Below are 20675 nucleotides of genomic sequence, written 5' to 3' on the forward strand. Positions count from 1 at the left end.
GAGGCTGTGGCACCAAGTGACAGATCTCTACGTGAAAGCATTAACTGTCAAGCATTTCCTTCAGGGCCCCTGTCCCAAAAGGGAGGTAGTGGCACCAAATCTGTGTTCTTCGTTGGGAGACTAGGCTACATACTGAGTAGCCATTACAAAGGGGCTGGCCTCTGAAAAATTTACGCTTAATTAGTTATAAAGGTCCATATTTCAATGGCTCTATGATCAAGTCAAACTAGTAAATCAAGCTTCACTGAAAACCAGTTGTCTCCTTTACCCCTTTTTATTATCAGAAAGTTTCCCTTTGTCCCCCCAAACTTATTCATTCATCATTAAATGCTAAAATAGGGTGCTTTTTTATGCAACAAATAGAGGGTGGCATTTGTTGGACAGAATTAATGGCCTTGAGAATAAAAATACTCAGGATCTTCTGACTCTTGACTTCTATATAGAGCTTACGTATTCTTATTATTCCTTTTATCAACAGGAAGCAGATATACAAAGGACAGAACCTGATATACAGCAACAAGTTTTAAAATTTGTGTGTTTTTTCATCAGACCATATTATTTTGAGAGGGTTAGCATCCAGCTTGGATTTTTCTGATATGAGGTTTTTGTTTTTCTGATGATAAAATTAACACATAAGTAATACTTGATACATATAAGAAAGTAGTATAAAAACAATTGCTCCCAGGTATTGAGCAGTTTTCCTTTTCAGCTGGAACTCCCTGACCAGTGCTTGGCCTCCATGAGCTCATTTGGTCCTGACAGCCCTGTAGGGCAGGCATCCCTTTATTGGCAAAGGTGCTCAGGTACCAAGAGTGAGCTAACTGGCCGAAGGGATTTAAATCCAGATCATCTAACTCCAGAGCCTGTGTTCTTAATGATAATAGAGTCTTCTCTATTAAACACTTTTAACAAGTCAGTGCTTGTTTCTGGTCTAAAAATATTATAAAGGCAGAGAAATTTAGCAATGGGTTTAAATATTGTTTATACTGTATGAGTAGGATGTGGTGGTTATGAGAAACAGAGCATTAAGAAAAGGGACCATCTCCTCTCCACTGCCTTCTGGATGCACTATTGCAGGCTAGGACTCCATCTGATTCTCCCTCTTTGTGACCCAGATGGAGGTAGCTCTAACCCTGGCAGGGCTCGTTTGACCTCTCAGGAGGCCCCTTTTGAGAGCCCACCCCACTCCTACAGTTTTCTCCATAATTTAGTATGGATCTGATTCTTCCTATGTCCCTTTCTGTTTGAAACAGCTTGAATAATTTCTCTTTTCTGCAGCTGAACCCTGTATGGATATGTCATATCTATTATATGAGTATATAATTTTTATAACTGAAACCAGATACAGGTTTATAAACTGCTTTTTTCAACTTAATGTTTTCTCATAAATGTTTAACAAATTTTACAATTGTTATATGATATTCCTTCATATAAAAGTAGCATCATTTTTTCTATTCCTTTATTAATGAATATTTAGATTCTTTTCAGATTTTTACTCTTATAAAGGAGTGCTGTTTTGACATAGTGTATTAGTTTTCTGTTGCTGCTGTAACAGATTACTACAGACTTGATGGCTTAAAACAACACACACTTCTTACCTTGCAGTTTGGGAGGCCAGAAGTCTGAAATGAGTCTCACTGGGCTGAAATCAAGGTTTTGGCAGAACTGCATTCCTTTTGGAGGTTCTGGGGGAAGATCTATTTCCTTGCCTTTTCCAGCTTCTTAAGATGACCCACATTCCTTGGCTCATGGCCCCTTCCATCTTCAAAGCCAGCAATGGCTGGTTGAATCCTTCTCACAATGCACCACTCTGACACTGATTCTCCTGTCCTCCTCTTTCACTTGTAAGACCCTAGTGATTACACTGGGTCTACCTAGATAATCCAGGATAATCTCTCCATCTCAAAGCCATCTGATTTGCAACCTCAGTTCCATGTGCAAACTGACTCCCCCCCTGCCATGTAACAGAATATATTCATAGGTTCCAGGGATTTAGGATGTGGGGGTCCATTTGAGAGAATCATGATTCTGCCAACCACATGCAGTAATTCTGCTTTGAGGAGTCCATCCTGCAGAAAGAGTCAGAGATGCAGATAAAAGAACTTTTTAAAGCTTCTGCCATGTCAAATATAATAGTACCAATTTATATCCCATTTACAAAGTTTAAGAATTCTCACCTCATTCTTACCATACCATTGCTAGTGTGAAATACTACTGTTTCTCAATATCTTTCTGACATAGGAGATTAATAATACAATACTTGCTTGAGATAGAAAATTCAAAGAGTACGAAAGAGTACGTAGTGGAAAATAAGTCTCCTGTTTACCTGTATTCTCCCAGCTCCCCCATCTCCTCCTCTTACCACTGATGCCAGTTTTTTATACACCATTGTAGAGATATTCTGCACATATGTAAGCACACATATAGATGTGTCCCTCCTTTTCCCACAAATCATAGTATACTATGCACATTCCTCTAATCTCTTTATAGGTTTTTGAAATAGGATTGGTGTGGGTAAATAAATATACTATCTTTGATCTTGAAGTTCTATATGTCTTAAAATAGCCACAATTAAGATTTATTTTGTGTTAGTGAATGATGGACCACATAGAGAACTTTTCATCTTTTACTTACAAGCATGAATGCATTAGGATTCTATTTTTTATAGGTACAAAGGCATATTGAAAGAAATTCAATCTCAGAAGAGACATATGTGATTCCATCACTAGATTTTAGTGTGTTTACACTGTGAAAATGGATAGTGTGTTCTGTAATAAGAAAACAGTAGCTGTTTCTAGCTGAGGGTAATTTATATTGTAGAAGAATAAAATGAAAAACAAAGCAGATTTCACAACTATGAGTTCATATTTTCATAAAGAGTTATAGTGTCATCCAATAATCCAGTAATCACTTTCTGAGGCTCTCTGTAAAATTCCCCAACTGTGTTTTGGAAGGTAATAGTTGTAATGGAAAAAAAAGTCTACTATCAAAAAAATTCAAAATAGCTTCCTTATATTCAAATAATACAGTTATAAAACAGAGAAAAAACATATCATTCACAAAAGCAGCAAAAATTGAATTATAGGATTAAACATTAAACATAAAAATAAGCTATGACATTTTATGAAAATATTAAATAGGGTGGATAAATGGAGAGATATACTTTTTTTAAAAAGACTGTATTAAAATAATACAACATTCCCTTGATCTCTACATTTAATACAAACTAAACTCCAATAAATTTTTTAAGGAAACTATCAAAATGATGCTAAATTTTACCTAGTAATTTCAGTGTGCTATTCTAGAGAAGAAGAGTACAAAAGGAATTTAACTTTTGCCTTTCAGATGTGGAGCCATATTATAAAGTTACAGTAATTAAAATAGTATGATACTGAGGCAGAACTAAACAAATCAGTGAAACAATATGAAGTCTAGAAATGGATTTCAATTTACCCAGACATGTAGTAGATGCAAAAGAAGGTCCTCAAATCATTGTAGAAAAGATATCACATCTGTAAAGAAATTGGGGCCAATTTTCTTCCTGTTTGAAAAGAGAACAAATTAGTTACTACAACAAAATTATAAATCCTATGTATCAGATTAATTTACAAAATATAAGCCATAAAAATTTAAGAGGAAAATTTCCTGGAGTGCTTTTATAACCTTGAGGAAAAGAGATAAAGGAAGGGCCTTTCTAAGCACAAAATAAAAGAACTCAGGAAAAGTTTGAATATCTTTAATGTCTAAAAATTAATAATTTATGTATGGCAAGGTGACTATAAGCAAATTTGATAAACAAATAAAAAACTTAGAAAAAGTCTTTACAAAACATTATTGAAAATAACCATTTATATTTATTTATAAATGACTCATACTTTAATAATAAAATGACAACTCACTCAAAAAGAAAACTGGGCAAAGAATATACATGACAGTTCTACAGAAGAACTAGGAAAGAAGAGTAAAAATGATAAAAGATGCTTATTCTTAATAAAGATTAAAGAAATACCTACTAAAATAATGAATTGTTTAAAAAATAATGAATTTCTAACCTGTCAGATTTGTCAAAATTAAAAAAGATTGGTGATAGTGTGAAGATATAAACAAAGTCATACATTGTTTATGGGAATATAATCGACAGCATACTTTTGGAGGGCAATTTCCAAATACCAATACACATTTAAATTTATATACTCACTTGCAAATATGCATGTGTATTTCTGTAGGTTAACTTGCTAAAAATGGAATTACAGGAACAAAGATATTTATAAACGATGCTTATTTTAACATTGTTTCTCATTTCAAAGCATGTAATGATTAAAATGATGGTACATACAAAAATTGTAATACTAGAAAATAATTTCAAAGAAAGGCATATTAGTTATTTTCATGTTTACAAACATGTAATGCCATGACATTACAGTTATCCCTTGGTATCTTCAGGGGCTTGGCTCTAGGACCCCTATGGATACCAAAATTCGTGGATGCTCATGTCCCTTATATAAAATAGTATATGCAGTCAGCCCTCCATATCGGTGGGTGTCACATCTGTGGATTCAACCAACCACGGGTCACCAACTGTATTTTGTAACCTACTTTTTGAAAAGCATATAAAATTTTATATATCTGTTTAAAAGGGGACTGGAAGGTCATATTCCAAACTGATAACAGAAGAGACATGAACTGGCCAGCAGTGGAATGGAGTGGGAAAGTCGGGGATGGGGTAGGGTGAGGGTTGGATTTCTACTTTTAACTTTATACAGTTTAATTCTATTTCAGATTTTACTCATCAAATGAGCCATACTTTCATTATAAAATGTAAACAATGAACATGCTATATTTTGGGGGGGAAAAAAAGCCGCTGATCTTCTCTCAGTCATACCCAGAGAAGCAGAAGGGTACCTGCTGCTCCAGAAAAACCTGGTGGACTGTCTCTGGACCATGTGGCTTTCCTTGCTCAGGTAAATTTATTACAGCCATGGCCTGACCTTTAGCCTGTGACTCAGAAACCTGGCTGAGGTCAGCCCCTGGAGAGCCTGGACACAGTCTTATTAACCAAACTTAAGGGTTCCAGTGCCTACCATTGGAGCAATGAGAAATAACAGCCACATGGGCTGTTCCATCCTCAGATTCTCTTCTAGCAAGCAAGTCTTCAAAAAGTCGAGGTAAGAGCACAGAGTTCAGAATCCAACATACCTGCCTGAGTTCAGATCCCAAAGCTGTCACTTGTACTGTGGTATAGATTGAACAAGTTGTTGAACCTCTCTGAGTCTCTGTTTCCTCACCAATAAAGGTAGGAAACTTGCAATATCTCATCAGATGTTGTCTGGAGAAAATGAGTTGGTGAACCTAGAGCAGCTTGGACAGAGCATCCAGATCATTTCAGCTTTGACTTTGGCTAGTGTGGACAAAGTGGATGTAGCAGGCTGGATGCAGTAAACACGGGGCCTCATTCCTGAAGTTTGTTTTTCATCCTGAAAGAGATATATTACAGAGATATAAAGAACATGGAAGTGTATTCTTTCTTCAGGTAGTGGTCTGGAGTTGGTTGGTGGGCTTCTCTGCTCCACAAGGTCACGCAAGTATCCAAGACTCTGAGGGGGAGGGTACAGCTCAGCAGTAGAGAGCATGCTTAGCATGCACAAGGTCCTACATTCAACCCCCAGTACCTCCACTAGAAACAAAATAAAGTAAAAAATTAATTAAAACATACATAAAGAAATCTAATTACCTCCCCTCTAAAACAAGACTCCAAGACTCCTTCTGCCTCTGTCATGGATGTTGTCTTCACCTGGAGGTTGAAGTTAGGTCCCAAGCCCATAGGAAGGAGTGGGGGAGTTGTGTGCAATGTTTTAAAGGGTCTGCTGGAAGTGGGACACTTTCTCTCACCTTCCATTGAGGATGTAGGCATATTGCCACACCTCACTGCAAAGGCCTGTGAACAGATGTGTTGTCCCAGGCCCCCAGCTGGGGATTCATTACTGTGGAGGAAGGGAAGAACCTGTGTTGATGGATAGCTAGCTGCCTCCACCACAACTGGTCTTGCCAACAGCACTAGAAATATCCCAATTCTCTTAGCTGCTCCTCATCTCCACTTCAGGGAAGAACTTGCCTTTGGGTCTTAGGGCCAGAAACCATTGAAGTTCTTTGGCTGACTCTCATCTTTCCTGTCAGGACTTTCATGGACTTAGCCAAATTTTGCTTCTAGTTCTCTCCTTTTCTAGGGTTTGACAAAAATACTCTGTCTCACCCCCATACTCTTTCTTTAGATTTATCAAACTTGTGCTAGTACAAATTTCCCAGTACAGCTCAGCTGGCTTGGGAACAAAGGTGAGTTAGCCTTTAAGCAGAGGCATGGATTTTAGTGTGTGTATGTGAGCATGGTGGGGCGAGTGGATGGTGTGCTGTGGCCCTCAGGAATTGTGTGTGAGGACAAAGGTCACTGGGAAATGAATTAGAGTGAGCTCTTTCTGCCCTGGGAGAGGTTGGGGAGGGGTGGAAGGTGAAGGATGCTGTCCAAGCTGTATATACAGTGAAGACCAATCAGAGGGGGACCCAAAACAGAGAGAGGGTTTCGTATACACTTTAAAGTAGGCAGGTTTGGGGCCTTCCCCAGCCCTAAACTGCCTTGTCTGGGAGTTGAAGATGTTTCATTTTGTCCTTCCAAAAACATCAGGGCAATGTGATGGGAAGAACAAAAGGAAGGAGCTGGAAGGATTTGCCTTGGTCTCCACTGAATGTCTTACTCTCTTTACAGAAACCAGAGCCACTTAAGTAGTTCACTCTAAACCACCAGAGTATCTGCTAACAGGCAAGTGATACAGACAAGATCACAAATTTAGCAGAAATAGCTACCAGCTGTAAATGGAGTGATGGCTCCCCAGAAGACTCAGCAAGTCTCTCATGTTGGCTCAGCAGCTCAGAGCACCTCGCACCCACTTCTTGCCTGGTTTCTTAGGGCTCCCTCCACCTCTGTGGAGGCCAGTGGTGCCAACTGTGCCTGGGATCCCTGTGTGGAATGTTCTGTGGAAGTGGGAAGTTGCTCCTGGAAGGGAACGATGGTCCTTGGGTCTGGGAACATCTCCTGTGTGTAATGAGTGCCTTCTTCCCTGATGTACTATTTGCTTTTAAAGTTTCCTTAGAAACCATGCATGTAATACTTAACTCACCCTTGGCTCCATCCTGACACATTTTTTGTGGAAGTCACAAGGACTGTTCTTTTCAATTGTGGCCTTTTGCTTCTCGCACTTTCCCTTGGTCTCTAAAGTGTGACCATTCAAGAAGTCCAAGGCTTCATTTGTCATGCCAAGATTTGTGTTTGTGCTCTCGGCAGGATGCATTGTTAACCTTTGAATACTATGTCTTTGAAGGAAAAGGATGTGCTCCAGTGACACACTTTATGGTAGAAACTTTGTTCGCATGGTAGAAATAACACCAGCAGTACACAGGTCTGGGTCTGTGGTACAGGCGGGCATCCCAATGCCAAGCCGTGGAGATGCATAAACTGTCCCTTTCCCTGTAGGGGAAGGCGGCCATATCACTGGGCCTCCCTCTTCTAGGCCTTCAATGGACCCTCCCACTTCTCTTGTTGTTCTTCCACCTCTCTCCTCCCCAAACTGCTGCACAACCACTTCCCTCCCCATTCCCAAAGGAGAGGGAGCTCTGGGCCCGGCGCCTGGAGGGCAGTGCCCGAGAGAGTGCCTGACCTCTTTTTCAGTCCCTGCTTACTTCCATATGACCAAGCCCTGAAGAGACTAGACTCAGCCCTGTGAGTCCCAGGGGTCTTAACTAAAACAAACTTTGGTTGCAAAATAATTTGTGTGTTGATTATGGTTACAGTACAGAGTACAGAGAAGCCTCAAGCATTAGGAGTCCTTCATGACTTGTGGCTGGAAACACAACCACCATACCATCTTCCTAAATGAAAAAGTTCTTTGTTTCCTGATTGTTTAAGTAATATGAACTCATCACAGAGAATTCAGAAAATACAGAAAGGTATAAAGAAGGGGGTAAACCCCACTGCCACAACCAAATAATCTCTGTTAACAGTTTGGGGTCAAACCTTTTAGGCTTTTCCTGTACATGCATATACATTCTAATTTTTTTTTTTTAAATGTGACTGTAATATTCATGGCATTTTGTAAACCATATGATCTATTGCCACACAAAACTAACCTAAAACTTGGAGGCATAAAAAGTGACTGTTTTATTATAGCTCATGAATTCTCTGGGTAGAGTTTAGACAGGACACAGCTGGGGTGGCCATGATGTCTGGGGTCTTAGCTGGGAAAACTCAAATGGCTGAAGATAATGGAACATCTGGGGTCTGGAAATACTTGGCGGCTTCATTCTTCACTCACAGAACTAGCTCCTGGGTCGGATTCAGTAGGATTCTAAGTTTTGTTGGGCTTATGGACTAGAGTAGCTGCATGTGATTTTTCCATGTGGGTTGAGCCTCCTCACAACATGGAAGCCTCAGGGGAGTTGGGTCTAATGACTAATCTACTGACTGATGTCCTGATTAGAAGAGGGAAATGTGGACATCGGCACACAGCCACAGAGGGAGTATGCTGTATGAAGGGGGAGGCAAAGACTGGCGTGATGTATCTGTAAGACAAGGAATACCAAGGATTACCAGCAACCACCAGATGATGGGAAGAGCAAAGAGGAAGGACCCTCTCCTAGAACCTTCAGAGAGAACGTGTTCTTGCCGACACCTAGATTTTGGATTTCTGTCCTCTAAAAGTATAAGAGAATAAATGTCTGTTGTTTTAAGCCACCAAAGTTTACGATAAGTACTTTGTTACAGCAGCCCTAAGAAAAAAACAGTTCCTCATAGCTACATGGATCTGCATCGTCATTTCATAGTTGCACAGTAACCATGGCATGCTTACTCAGCATTTATTTAATCAATCTTAAATAGGTCTAAGAAATTTAGTTCAATAATTAGCATGAGTGTGCATGCTATACAATTAAATGGCTGACTCACCTCTCTCATAGACTTTGTTTCCTCCACGGGGCCTAGCATTCAATAAGTATCAGTTAACTTGCTGTCACAAAGAGAGTATCAGAAAATACAAAGTTTGATCACCTACAAGCAAGTTCTGTCACTTCTGGAAACTTGCTTGGTGAGGTGACAGTAGGGAGGAACAGGTGAAAACTTCAGTCTAACAGAGCACGCCTATAAAACATCAAATATTTTAAGGTGAAAGTGATTGTAGTACAAAAAGGTGAAAACCCATTCCTCTTTACAGATGTGATACTTCCAGTTCCCCAGCCATAAAGGGAGTTTTAAACATCTAAGCCTCTTTGCCAAGTGTTAAGAAATGATTCAGAAATGTAATCCAGGCAGACGACTACAGAAACGCACCCCGTGCATTCTAGACCTTTTCTGCTGCTTCTTTATGACTTCTCGGTTGAATGAGGCCTCCTGTGTTTTCCTTCTTAAGTTCAATCCTCTGTTTGTTTCTTGGCCCCATTTGTCACTTCCTCTATGCAGAAGGGCGGGCATGGGGCAAACCTGGAAAGAAACCAGGTTGCCCCTCCCCGTCCCTCCTGGTGCCAAGTCAGAGCAGCAGGCAAAGTGCTTAGCTCTTTAAGTTACGAGGCTGCAAGCCGTTCCAAGCAACTCTTTTCTTTTCTTCTATAGATCACAAGTCTTCCCAAAAAGTGCCTGTAGGAGAAAAATAAAGCCTGTTTGAATTCTAAGATGTTTGTCGGTGCTTTTGCCATTTTCAAAGGACCTTTAGATGTTTCGTGAATGCGTATTGACATATCACCCCCGCCTCTCCCCTACCCCAAATGCTCTAGCAACTGGCAGGAGAAAATTTCAGAGGAGATGAATTCTGGAAAGTGCAAATTGAAGCCAGCTCAGGGGAGACAGAGAAAAAATCCTCAGTCTAGGGCTTTGCTTTTGGTAGGGCCTCATTTTTATGGAGAAGAAAATTGGAGCCCAGAGAGATTAAGCAACTTGTGCACAGTCACACAGCTGGTTTACGGCAGAGCTAGGCTTTGTATTTAAGTCTCTGTTGCTCTTTCAGCTACATTAAGCTGAACACAGTAACTCAGGAGAAGGGATACAAGAGACTAAAGCAGATGTAGGGATGGAGTGGGATCCAGTAAGAGCTGAGAGCTTGGCCTTCCTGAAGGCATGTGAAAAACTGAGACAGGGTGGCTGAAGTTCTGGAAAGGTTGGGAAGAAGGGGGAGGCATTACACAGAGTCATTTCCTCCCATCCACTTCTGGATTGTGTGTGGAGGAACCAAGGAAGTGGCTACAAGGTCACATGTGGTTGCTGGAACTCCCATGAATTTTGAGAGCCCACAGTGTGAAGAAGCAAACTAGATCAGATCCAAGCCTGAAAAAGCAAGAATGCCACAGACTTGCAAGTTAGATTGCAAGTTATTACACAAAACCTCCTGTTTGCTCCCAGGTTGGCTGGGCCCCACCTCCTTCCCATCTGTAATTGTAGCTCCTCAGGAGGGGCTGGGTCCCTGGGTGTGGAAAATCAATATGCTATTTCTGGAGGTCAGGTGAGCTCCATGCCTCCCAACTCTTCAACCTAAGCCCATTAATCAAGTCTGATGACTTAATTTACTGTTGAACCAAACACATCCGTAGCAAAGTGATACATCACAAACATCTCCACTTCCCAAATGCCAGGGGAGTTAGCCCAGAGAAAAAAGGAGACGTAAGCCTTTCTCTAAACAAAGACATTCTCCCTTTGTAAAATTAGAGACAAGCGATAGGATCTGAGTGTGTACTCACTGGCTTCTGTCCTGGAGATGCCAATCATTTGCTCCCTGCCCCCAAGCCCTGCATCAGAGGCCCCAGAGCCCCAGCCACCCTGCCTCCAATGCAGCAGCTGGTCAGCCCTTCATAAAGGCCATCCCAGTTTCCAGCTGTGTGTGTACTTGGGCATAGGAAGCCATGGGCAGTGAGCTGAAGGCTGTGTAGACAAAGGAGCTGCAGCTGGATTTTGGATTGATCTCTGGAGAAACCAGAATGAATCAGATATATAGCTACAGTGAGGGCTCCCACTGCCCTAGGGAAAGAGATGGCGATGGAGAGAACAGGTGACCTGCTTCCAGATCTTCCCTGCTGTCTACATGGGGCCCGCTGTATTTCCTGCTCTGGTCCTGCAAGATGTCCCTGAATCCTTAGAATACTTTCCTCTTCATTTCCATGAGCTTGAGAAGGTTCTATCTCCTGCAACCAAATGATTTTCTTTATTAAGATATCGACTGTGTGCAATGCCAAATGCTGGCAAGAGAGGCAAGAATGATTAACATAAGGTAGGTAATTGATCCCTTTGAAACAGTCTCCTTCATAAGTATACCCACACTTATCTGCTGTCCTATTTCACTTACTATATTATTTAAGCAGTTATTTGTTTACTAACTATTCAAAGTTTGTTAACCTTTCCTCTCTATAACTAGACTGAAAAGGGCCTGATGTTCGACAAAGGAGGCAAGAATATACAATGGAGAAAAGACATCTTCTTCAGCAAGTGGTATTGGAAAAGTTGGACAGCTGCATGTAAATCAATGAAGTCAGAACACTCCCTCATGCCATACACAAAAATAAACTCAAAATGGCTTAAAGACTTAAACATGCAAGACAAGACACTATAAACCTCCTAGAAGAAAACATAGGCAAAACATTATCTGACATAAATCTTAGCAATGTTCTCCTAGAGTAGTCTACTGAGGCAATAGAAATAAAAGCAAAAATAAACAAATGGGACCTAATTAAACTTAGAAGCTTTTGCATAGCAAAGGAAACTATAAAGAAAACAAAAAGACAACCTACAGAATGGGAGAAAATATATACAAAGGATGCTACTGACAAGGGCTTAATTTCCAGAATATACAAACAGCTCATACAATTCAATGACAAAAACCCAAACAACCCAAACCAAAAATGCGCAGAAGACCCAAACAAGCATTTCTCCAATGAAGACACACAAATGGCCAATAGGCACATGAAAAAATGCTTAGTATCACTAATTATCAGAGAAACAGAAATCAAAACTGTTATGAGGTATCACCTCACACCAGTTAGAATGGTCATAATTCAGAAGTCCACAAATAATAAATACTGGAGAGGGTGTGGAGAAAATGGAACACTCCTACACTGTAAGTGGGAATGTAGTTTGGTGTAGCCATTATAGAAAGCAGTATGGAGATTCCTTAAAAAACTAAAAATAGACTTACTGTATGATCCAGCAATCCCACTCCTGGGCATACATCTGGAGGGAACTCTAATGTGACAAGATAGATGCACCCCAATGTTCATAGCAGCACTATATACAACAGTCAAGACATGGAAGCAACCTAAATTTCCATCAACAGATGACTGGATAAAGAAGTTGTGGTACATTTATATAATGGAATAGTACTCAGCCATTAAAAAGAATAAAATAATGCCATTTGCAGTTATAAGGATGGACCTGGAGACTGTCATACTAAGTGAAGTAAGCCAGAAAGAGAAAGAAAAATACCCTATGATGTCACTTGTATATGGAATCTAAAAAAAAAAAAAAAAAGACAGACATAGAAATTAAACCTATAGTTGCCATATTGCAGCAAAGTGTGTTACAACTCAGTGTTACAGCTCAGTTGTGACAGCAACCTGGATCCAAGTCCAAGCAGCACTTGGAGGGTTAGAGAACTCAGGTTTATTATGCCAGAGGGCCCAGAGGAGTTAACACTCCAAGCTCTGGACCCCATCTTTAGGTTTACACAGGCTTTTATAGGCTACCAGTCTAGACCTTGCAACATTTTGTAACATCATACGCAAATAAGATATAACAAAGGTGACTAATTAGGAACAAACTTTGTAGAAATGGACCAATCAGGAGTGAGAGAAATGGACCAATCAGGAGTAGGGAAATGGACAAATCCAGAGTTAGCTCAGGGAGCCAATAGAATCTTAGGGATAAGTTCCGCTTTCCTAGAAGTAAGCCTTTTCAGAGTTTAAAAAGCGAGATAATGCTGCAGGGCCAGGGAACCAAATGGTGCTGGCAGGAGGGTAGTGGCCCTGCCTGGGGGTCCTGCCCTCTTTTTCATGGGGCTTCCCACCTCAACCAGAGGGGAAAGGTAGGGGTGGAGGGATAAATTGGGAGTTTGGAATTTGCAGATACTAACTACTATATATAAAATAGATAAACAACAAGGACTTACTGTATAGCACATGGAACTATATCCAGTATCTTGTAATAGCCTATAATGAAAAAGAATATGAAAAGGAATATATATATATACACATATACACACATATATATATATGTATGTGTATATATGTGTCTGTGTGTATATATATACACATATATGTAACTGAATCACTATGCTGTACACCAGAAATTAACATAACATTGTAAACAGACTATACTTCAAAAAAAATGGCCTGATGTAAAAAACCATGTCATATATATATACTTTGCACCCCTTAACAGTGTCTGGGAGAGTATCACACATATTTTGGCCAGTAAGTATATTAATTTTTTTTTTTGCTTAAATAGCAAAGAAAGTGATTATAGAATCAGGAGCCAATTCAGTTATTTTAATAAAACAAATTTCACTTATTCCCTCTCTCTATCCTTTTATCAGTCACTTGTTCACTTAATCCATCTGGTTTGAGTGGCTTGGAGTTGGAGAGATTGGGAAAAGCTAAAACAATTCAATCTTCCTGCAATTCCCCAAGTGTAAGGTGATATAAGGGTCTAGTTAATAGACATGCAGAGGAAAATACACATGTTTTAGGAGTAAAATCAACAGCACTTAGAGACTAGAAGGACTGTGGATTGGAAAGGGAAATTAATCAAAGATGGGGTAGAATGTTAGGATGTTTCCAAGAGGGCTCACTGGCAAAGTCCTGAAGATGGAGGTGTGTGTGTGGCTGGCCTTAGGAGTGTTGCAAGGTACATTTTCTTCCCTTTCAAGAATTTTTTTCCTTGAAAAACAAAGAAACAGTAGTTTCAAAATATAGGAGTTGAACAAAAGAAATATATTGTCCTTAAGAATAAAATGTTTTAGCATTTGACAGGTGGACCCAACAGTCATCTGTCAATAATGCATTTGTTTGTCCACATACAGACATATTTAATTATTTAAGGAGTTCATACAGCCTGGCTCAGGTTACACCAGCTGGAATACACACACACACACACACACACACACACACACACACACACACACAGATCCAAGGTAGGCATTTGCCTGATAAGGGTTATAAAACTGGTCAATAAAATAAAATGCATTTACAGAGAAGCTCTGCAAAGACCAGCTTTACTATCCTCTGTCATTTTCCCCTTATTAAGTTTGGATTTACATCTGTATTTTATATACACTTTTGCAGGACTGCCACATTTAGCAGGTCTCAAAAGGTTTGTTTTGATGGTTCTTATTTTAAAAGTCTGAAATTCATGGATTGAGTAAGAAATGGGCTAATTGGCTCTCAGTGGGACTGCACTCGCTCTGTTGCTCTCTCATTTTTTGTTAGGAGCTTACTTCTACAATTTATGATTCACGTTCATGATTTTAAAGCTCCTAAGAGCCAAGCAATTGTAGCTCTGAATTATTTTATTCATTTGACAGATAGGTAAAAAACACGCCTTCTCTTTGACTAAAGACTGGGAATAGATTTTTTAAAGTGCACTAAGATTTCAAGTCAATTTATGTGTTATTTCCGAGTCTCCTTGCAAGTGTAGATTTGTCTATGAATTACAAGTGCAGAAAGAGAAAAAAAAGACCACTTTCTTCACTTTTTCCCAAAATATCAAGTGAGCACATCCTAAGTGCCAACCTGTCTAAGACAACGGTTGAGAAGAGTGAGACACAACCTCTGACCACAAGAACTCAGAGGCAGGGTGTTCTGACAAGGTAGAAGAGTGAGATGTTTCTTGGGGACATTCAAAAACCAATTTCCTATGACACAGTGGGAGAGAGCTTAGGACTTTCAACCTTTGTTCTGGGGGAAACTTTGCTCAAAAGTGAGCACTGACTGTCCTAAGTGGTGTGAAGCTGGGGCCAGGGGTTCCTCAGGAAAGGGCTGTGCAGGGGGCTTAGTGGAGGAAGTGGGACTCAAAAAGGATGCTGAGGAAGCAATGGAGCTAGAAAAGCAGAGAGAAAGGGTAAAGTCCTATCAAAAAAAGCTGACCCCTAGTCCCAAGGAGGCAGAGGGTCATTTAAAGGGCACTGTGGTGTACTTTGTCATTTAAAGGGCACTGTGGTGAATTCCGTTGCCTGGAGTTCTCGTCTATATCCTCTCTGTGTCAAGGCATACCATGAACAAACCCTGAAGAGAGCTGTGTACCAAGTTATATTTGGGAAGACTAATGTGATTTCACTCTGTGGGGAAGAATAGGGCAGGGACTAGTTAGGAGCAATAGTCTAGGAAAAGAATAAGTGTTTTAGGAATTTGGCTGGAGTTGCTTTTTCACTCTGGGATTACAGACTCCAGAACACCACCAAGCTGAAAGGGAGATTGAAGGAATATGACCCGGACCAGGTTCACTTGGGAGTACATGAGGACGAACGACTTGTTTGCTTCTTCCTGGGCTCTCCTCTGCACTGTGGCCTTACCCACCCTGCTCCCAGGGCTCCCTTCTCCCTCCCTTGTACCGGTGGGTAAGGGGAGCTTCCTGCTTACAATCAGTCAGCAATCAACAAGGATCCTCAGTCTGGTAAAGTCTAGCAAGACTGTGGGGAGCCAGCCATTTGGGCATCTCTTGTCCAGATGGAACCTCCCCTAAAACATTTTCTCTATCAAAGTCTGCCATGTGAATGGTAGTGATTTTATTTAACCCAATCAGTTCAGTTACTGTTGCACTGTAGCAAAACATCCAATTGTCAATGCCAGTTCAGATCTAAAGATGTAGAGCATGCTGTATTAGGGGACAAATCCAGAGACACCACCACCATCACCGCCAGTTGGCACTTACTCACCAGATTGAGCTCAGGGCCCCTGCCAAGGCGGTGGCACTTCTGGCTCTTCGCAGAGCATCGTTCTGGGATCTGAGAGTCAAGAAAGCCAACATGTTGTTCAGGTTGCCTATGAGAGTTTGCCTCTGGCCCTGGCCCAGGCCTGGGCATAGGGCCTCCTTAGAAATGGGAAGTAGAGGGCTTTGTGGAGTAAAACTCAGGTCATGGCTAAAACTCTGCTTTCAAAGTTTTGAAGACTTCTGTCTTCTTAAAAATTAGGAAACAAAATAGGCCCCTGGAACTAGGCATCTTAATCTTATACTCTTTATTATATCAAAAAAAAAAAAAACAAAAAAAAAACAAACAAAACCTCTCAAATGGCAGCTGTTGCCTGTGTCTTAAATTATTTGTGACTAGGTCAGAACAGTCACTCTTAGGAAATCACAAGACATCCCATGAGCATTGACTATAAAAATTCATGACACAAAGTTAGATGGTTTCAGTGGTAACATGTTTTTTTTAAATTTTGTGTTTATATCACTTGTTCTAAATGTAGAATCTATTTAGAAATTTTCAAAAAAGAAAAGCAAAACACAGCTTACTATCAGTGGCTTTAAAAGAAATAAACCAACTATATGATTTGGTTGTGGGGGAGAGGATTAGTAAGTTTATTCCCCTTCCAAATCTTATCTGTCCTTGAGAGTTTGGTTCAAATCCCTCTTTATAAAGCCTTCCCTGAGTCAGAACAGCCCATATTCACCTCTTTCTTCTCTGAACTGCTATAAAAATTATAGTCAGTAACATACAATTTAATCCTTCATTGTAAACTGCCTTGTATCATTCACCATTACCCGTGCTGTTCCTGTTTCCCCAACCAGATGGCAAGGTATTTTAGAAAGCATGGATCCTGTTAGACATGTTACTGCCTAAAAGCTGAGCATACTCCTGACAGCATTGTAGGTATTTGGTTAGTACTTATTGAAAGAAAACACTGAGCATCTAGTGGGGCTCATTTCAGGAGCCAGGTCTGGTTCTGAGTCTTCCCTTTCTTGTAGGGGAGGCTCAGGCTTAGCATGATCCAGGGCTGGTCACGCAGAGAAGTTGTGTCATGATGATGTCAGTCACTCCTTGTTGACAGCCCTGAGTGGCAGGGGGACATACTGATTAAGAACAGCCAGAAAACCTGGTTTCAGATCTAATTTTTCCCACTTATTAGCCATGTGGCATTGGACAAGTTACTCTACTAAACTGTACTTTCCTTCTATATAAAATGGAAATAAAAATAGTACCACCTCCTAGCATTTTTTTTCAGCAATAAAATAAGTTGTATTGAACCATATGTCCCACTTCTCCATTTGGGTATGTAAGAAATGTAATTCCACCCATTGCCTCGGAAAATGCCATTTGAGGACCCGCATGTCCAGATTAGGAAAGTCCAGAATCCTATTCCTTCCCTGTGGACCAGCCTGGAGACCCAGAAGTGCCTACTTGATCTCAAAGGACCATCCTGGATCTTCTCACCTTTCTGGGGTTCCCAGCTCCCACATGCCCTCAGCTGTACCCATGTAACCACCAAAGCCTGATGCTGGTAACCCACTGCAGCACGGGCGATCCAGGACAGCCCCTTCACAGCTGTTGTCAGTCCTGCAAGGGCTTCTCAGCCAGAAGAGAGGCTACTTCTGGGTTCCTGATGTTACAGCTTTTTAACAGAACTTTCCCTCAGTGCTGGGGTGTACTCTGGGTCAAGGGGAATAATCAATCCATAAATAAGCCCCAATGGCTTATGGAGCCAAGAGAGGAGGATATCTCACCTATAAGTTTTATCTGGTCCGCGGTAAAAAAGCCATGATTTCAAAGTTTCAATCAGCTCTTCGCGTAGCTGGAGGGTGGCCACTGGTGTTTATGGACTTGATGTTTGGAGAGATTAATAATGGGCCAGCTATCTATGCATTGAGGGCCTGTGGGAGATGGTTTGGGATACAGAAATGTCATGAACAACAAGAAGAAGCTGTCGTTAGCCCACTTAATTGCGTGACACGGCACTTATAAAAAACGTTTCTTTCTCTTCTTTAGAATTGGGAGGTTTGTGTGTGTGTTCCAATAGTTAACCACCAGAAGAATGAGGAGGCCCAGTTTTGCTTCATGTGGGTGGGTGGTCTTGGAAGGCCACCAAACCCCAAGTACTAAGACCCATCCTGGGGTGAGCTGTGGAAATGCCTTCGTGTTACTCGACTCTGCATTTCCTATCCAGGCTGGGGGGGCTGGCACATTTCTTTGACTATGTACCTGATGCCTTTGCCATTTACTCATGGATAAAATGAAGAAGGTCAAAAAGTAATGTAATGATCTACATGTCCTGATGAACTTCCAGCTCTCTGCTTGGGAGGGCTGAGTGGGGAAACTGCCACACAGGATTGGGCAGCAGGAGAGCTCAAAGGTTGTGCATCCTTTTGTGCTGAGTGGGTGGGGTGGGATGGGAGCCACAGAGGCCTGGTCCCACCCTCTTGGTCTTCTGTCACACTGGCCTCTGTGACCCTGAATAAAGGGACACGGGACTTCCCTGAGTTAGATGGCAACTGTGAGTGAATTGCTGGGCCTGGCTTGTGAGAGATTGGTAGGAGAGAGTCCCAAGAGTGAGGGACAAATTGTTTGGTAAGGGTGCGACTGTAGCAGGAGCATAAACAAAGGTCCCACTACCTAGGACTCTGCAAGTGGCTTAGTGTCAGGTTGTAAGTTCTTCTACATTGTAATGTCCTCTAGACACCCCTAAACCCTTCACTGATAACTACAGTCTGGTCAGATGATGCTGTGGAGAAAGCCAAGGTGGGACAGAGCCTGTGATAGGAGCAGTGACATGATGCATGAACAGACATATATGTATAGATGCAAATATAGCAGAGGAAGGGACCCTTGTTGGGGAAAAAGGAAAGTACTCTGTAAGGTTAACGGCAAACTATTTTGACTCTTCCAAAACAGCCCCCTTCTCTAGGGAGGAAGCCCACTACGCCCAACTCCAGGTGGCAGGGTTGAAGTCTTGCCCCTCCCGACAGGTTTTCCCCTTGGGTATCCAAATGTTGGTGGAACAGCCAACCCATTAATCCAGCCAACTATTACTCTCATAGTGAATTATTTAAATATAAGAATCCATTGCCTTTCTCTGTCATCAAGCTTTGGTCCAGGCTATGGTAGTCCAATCAGTATCTTTTAGTAACTTTGAGTCTCAAAAAAAGAAGGACATTGTTGGTTCTTATGTTAAAATTGGTATGTAAACAAGTGTTAGGGAAGCAATTAATAACACATAAATAATAAGTCTGAAGAAACCAAAGATGTAATCTATTACTGTCTTCCCCTGGAACAGAAAGTAACTCTTACCAGAACAAGACTGTGCTCCAAATGTGAATTAATGTTTTACCTCTGTAGACTGAAGACTGTTGGTAACTCCTAAAAGGCAAGAAAATAAAGCAATAAAACTCTTACTGTGCTGTCTCTATATGGTACCTACCATGTATACCTGCACACCGTGTGCCCCTTCTGTTGGGCTGCCAGTGTTCCAATCCCTTTTATTGTGCCCTTCATTGCCCCCAGAGCCTCCTGCTCTCCTTCAGTCCACTTAGCAATTACTATTACTGTTGATGATATTACCAGTTATTGAGAAAGAAGCAATACAGCTCCATGCTCTCCATTCATGTGGTCGGAGCCAGAGGCTGCAGGTTACCCCCTATATCCATTCCCTGTTCTTGTGACACTAATAAAGCACCCCCATTGTTATCTGGGAACCTAGGGGACAATTTGAATGTCCCTGCCTCCCTTTGCAGTTAAGCATGGCCACGTGACTTCATTCAGGCCAATGGCTTGAGAAAAAACATGATGAGTCCATCCACCAGGTTGTGCCCTTAAAGTGAAGGTGTATCTGCCCCCTCCCCCATCACCCCCCCTGGCTTTGCCCCTTCTCCTTTCCATGTAGAGGTCCCTCTTGGACCAGGTGCAAGAAAGCAATCGGCTAGAGATACAAAGAAGCAAAATCCAGGGTACCTGGGCTTCTGACACCAGCACCCAGTGTCATAAGTTCCCACACTTGTTTCATAGCACACTGTCTTAGAAATTTCTTCAGTGTCCCTAGGCCAAAAGAAATGCCTAAAAATTCTATTTATTAAGTAGTTGTATGCAAACAATTTAATTCATATACTGAGGTCCTAACAACTTAGATGCCAACTGAAAAACTAAAACAAATAACTTGAAAGAAAAAGTACTCTCATTTCATTCTTAAATAACCACCATCACTTACTAGCAAGATGTGTGCATCTGTTGGACCATATGACTTCCCAGATCTTGGGATCAGATTGGACGCCGGTACTGTCTTTTACTTATATTTTATCAGAGGAAATGATTACCACAATCTGGGCAGCTTGAAATAACAGTTCTTACAGTTCTGAAGGCCAGAAGTTGGAAATAAGGAGAAAGCAGGGTTGCACTCCCTGCAGAGGCTCTAGGGGAGATTCTGTTCCTCGCCTCTCCTGGCATCTGGTGGTTTCCTGGACTTGCAGGTGTATCACTCTGATTTCTGCCTCCGTGGTCACATTTCCTTCTCCTCTTCTCTGTGCCTTGTCTCTCCTCCATGTGTCTTTTATCAGGACACCTGCCATTGGACTGGGGGCCCACCGTTGGTTGAAATTCAGATATAGACTGAGCTGTCTGTCAACTTTATGCCAGTGAAATATTTACTACTGTCTTACATATGTTGGCAGCAGCTGG

The 20675-nt window shown here is 41.2% G+C and overlaps 1 protein-coding gene and 1 long non-coding RNA gene across 8 annotated transcripts in view; one reads left to right on the forward strand and one right to left on the reverse strand.

Moving 5' to 3' along the window:
* Window positions 1-20675, forward strand: part of SNX18 (sorting nexin 18) — a 234912-nt gene that overhangs the window by 37615 nt on the left and 176622 nt on the right. The gene's annotated exons all lie outside the window — the stretch shown is intronic.
* Window positions 1075-20583, reverse strand: LOC123620044 (uncharacterized). 3 transcript variants are annotated; one of them, XR_012504208.1, is made up of 8 exons: window positions 20209-20583; window positions 19296-19364; window positions 17735-17881; window positions 15948-16016; window positions 13185-13224; window positions 9371-9673; window positions 3454-5474; window positions 1075-2069 (listed from the first exon to the last, which is right to left on the reverse strand). It is a non-coding gene; the product is annotated as an uncharacterized LOC123620044 (long non-coding RNA). The 3 variants fall into 3 exon arrangements; XR_012504207.1 differs by lacking the exons at window positions 19296-19364; window positions 20209-20583 and having other exon boundaries at window positions 3454-3541; window positions 5197-5474; window positions 17735-18701; XR_012504205.1 differs by lacking the exons at window positions 19296-19364; window positions 20209-20583 and having other exon boundaries at window positions 17735-18701.

Source organism: Camelus bactrianus, chromosome 3, assembly GCF_048773025.1.
Source record: "Camelus bactrianus isolate YW-2024 breed Bactrian camel chromosome 3, ASM4877302v1, whole genome shotgun sequence".
Lineage (NCBI taxonomy): Eukaryota > Metazoa > Chordata > Mammalia > Artiodactyla > Camelidae > Camelus > Camelus bactrianus.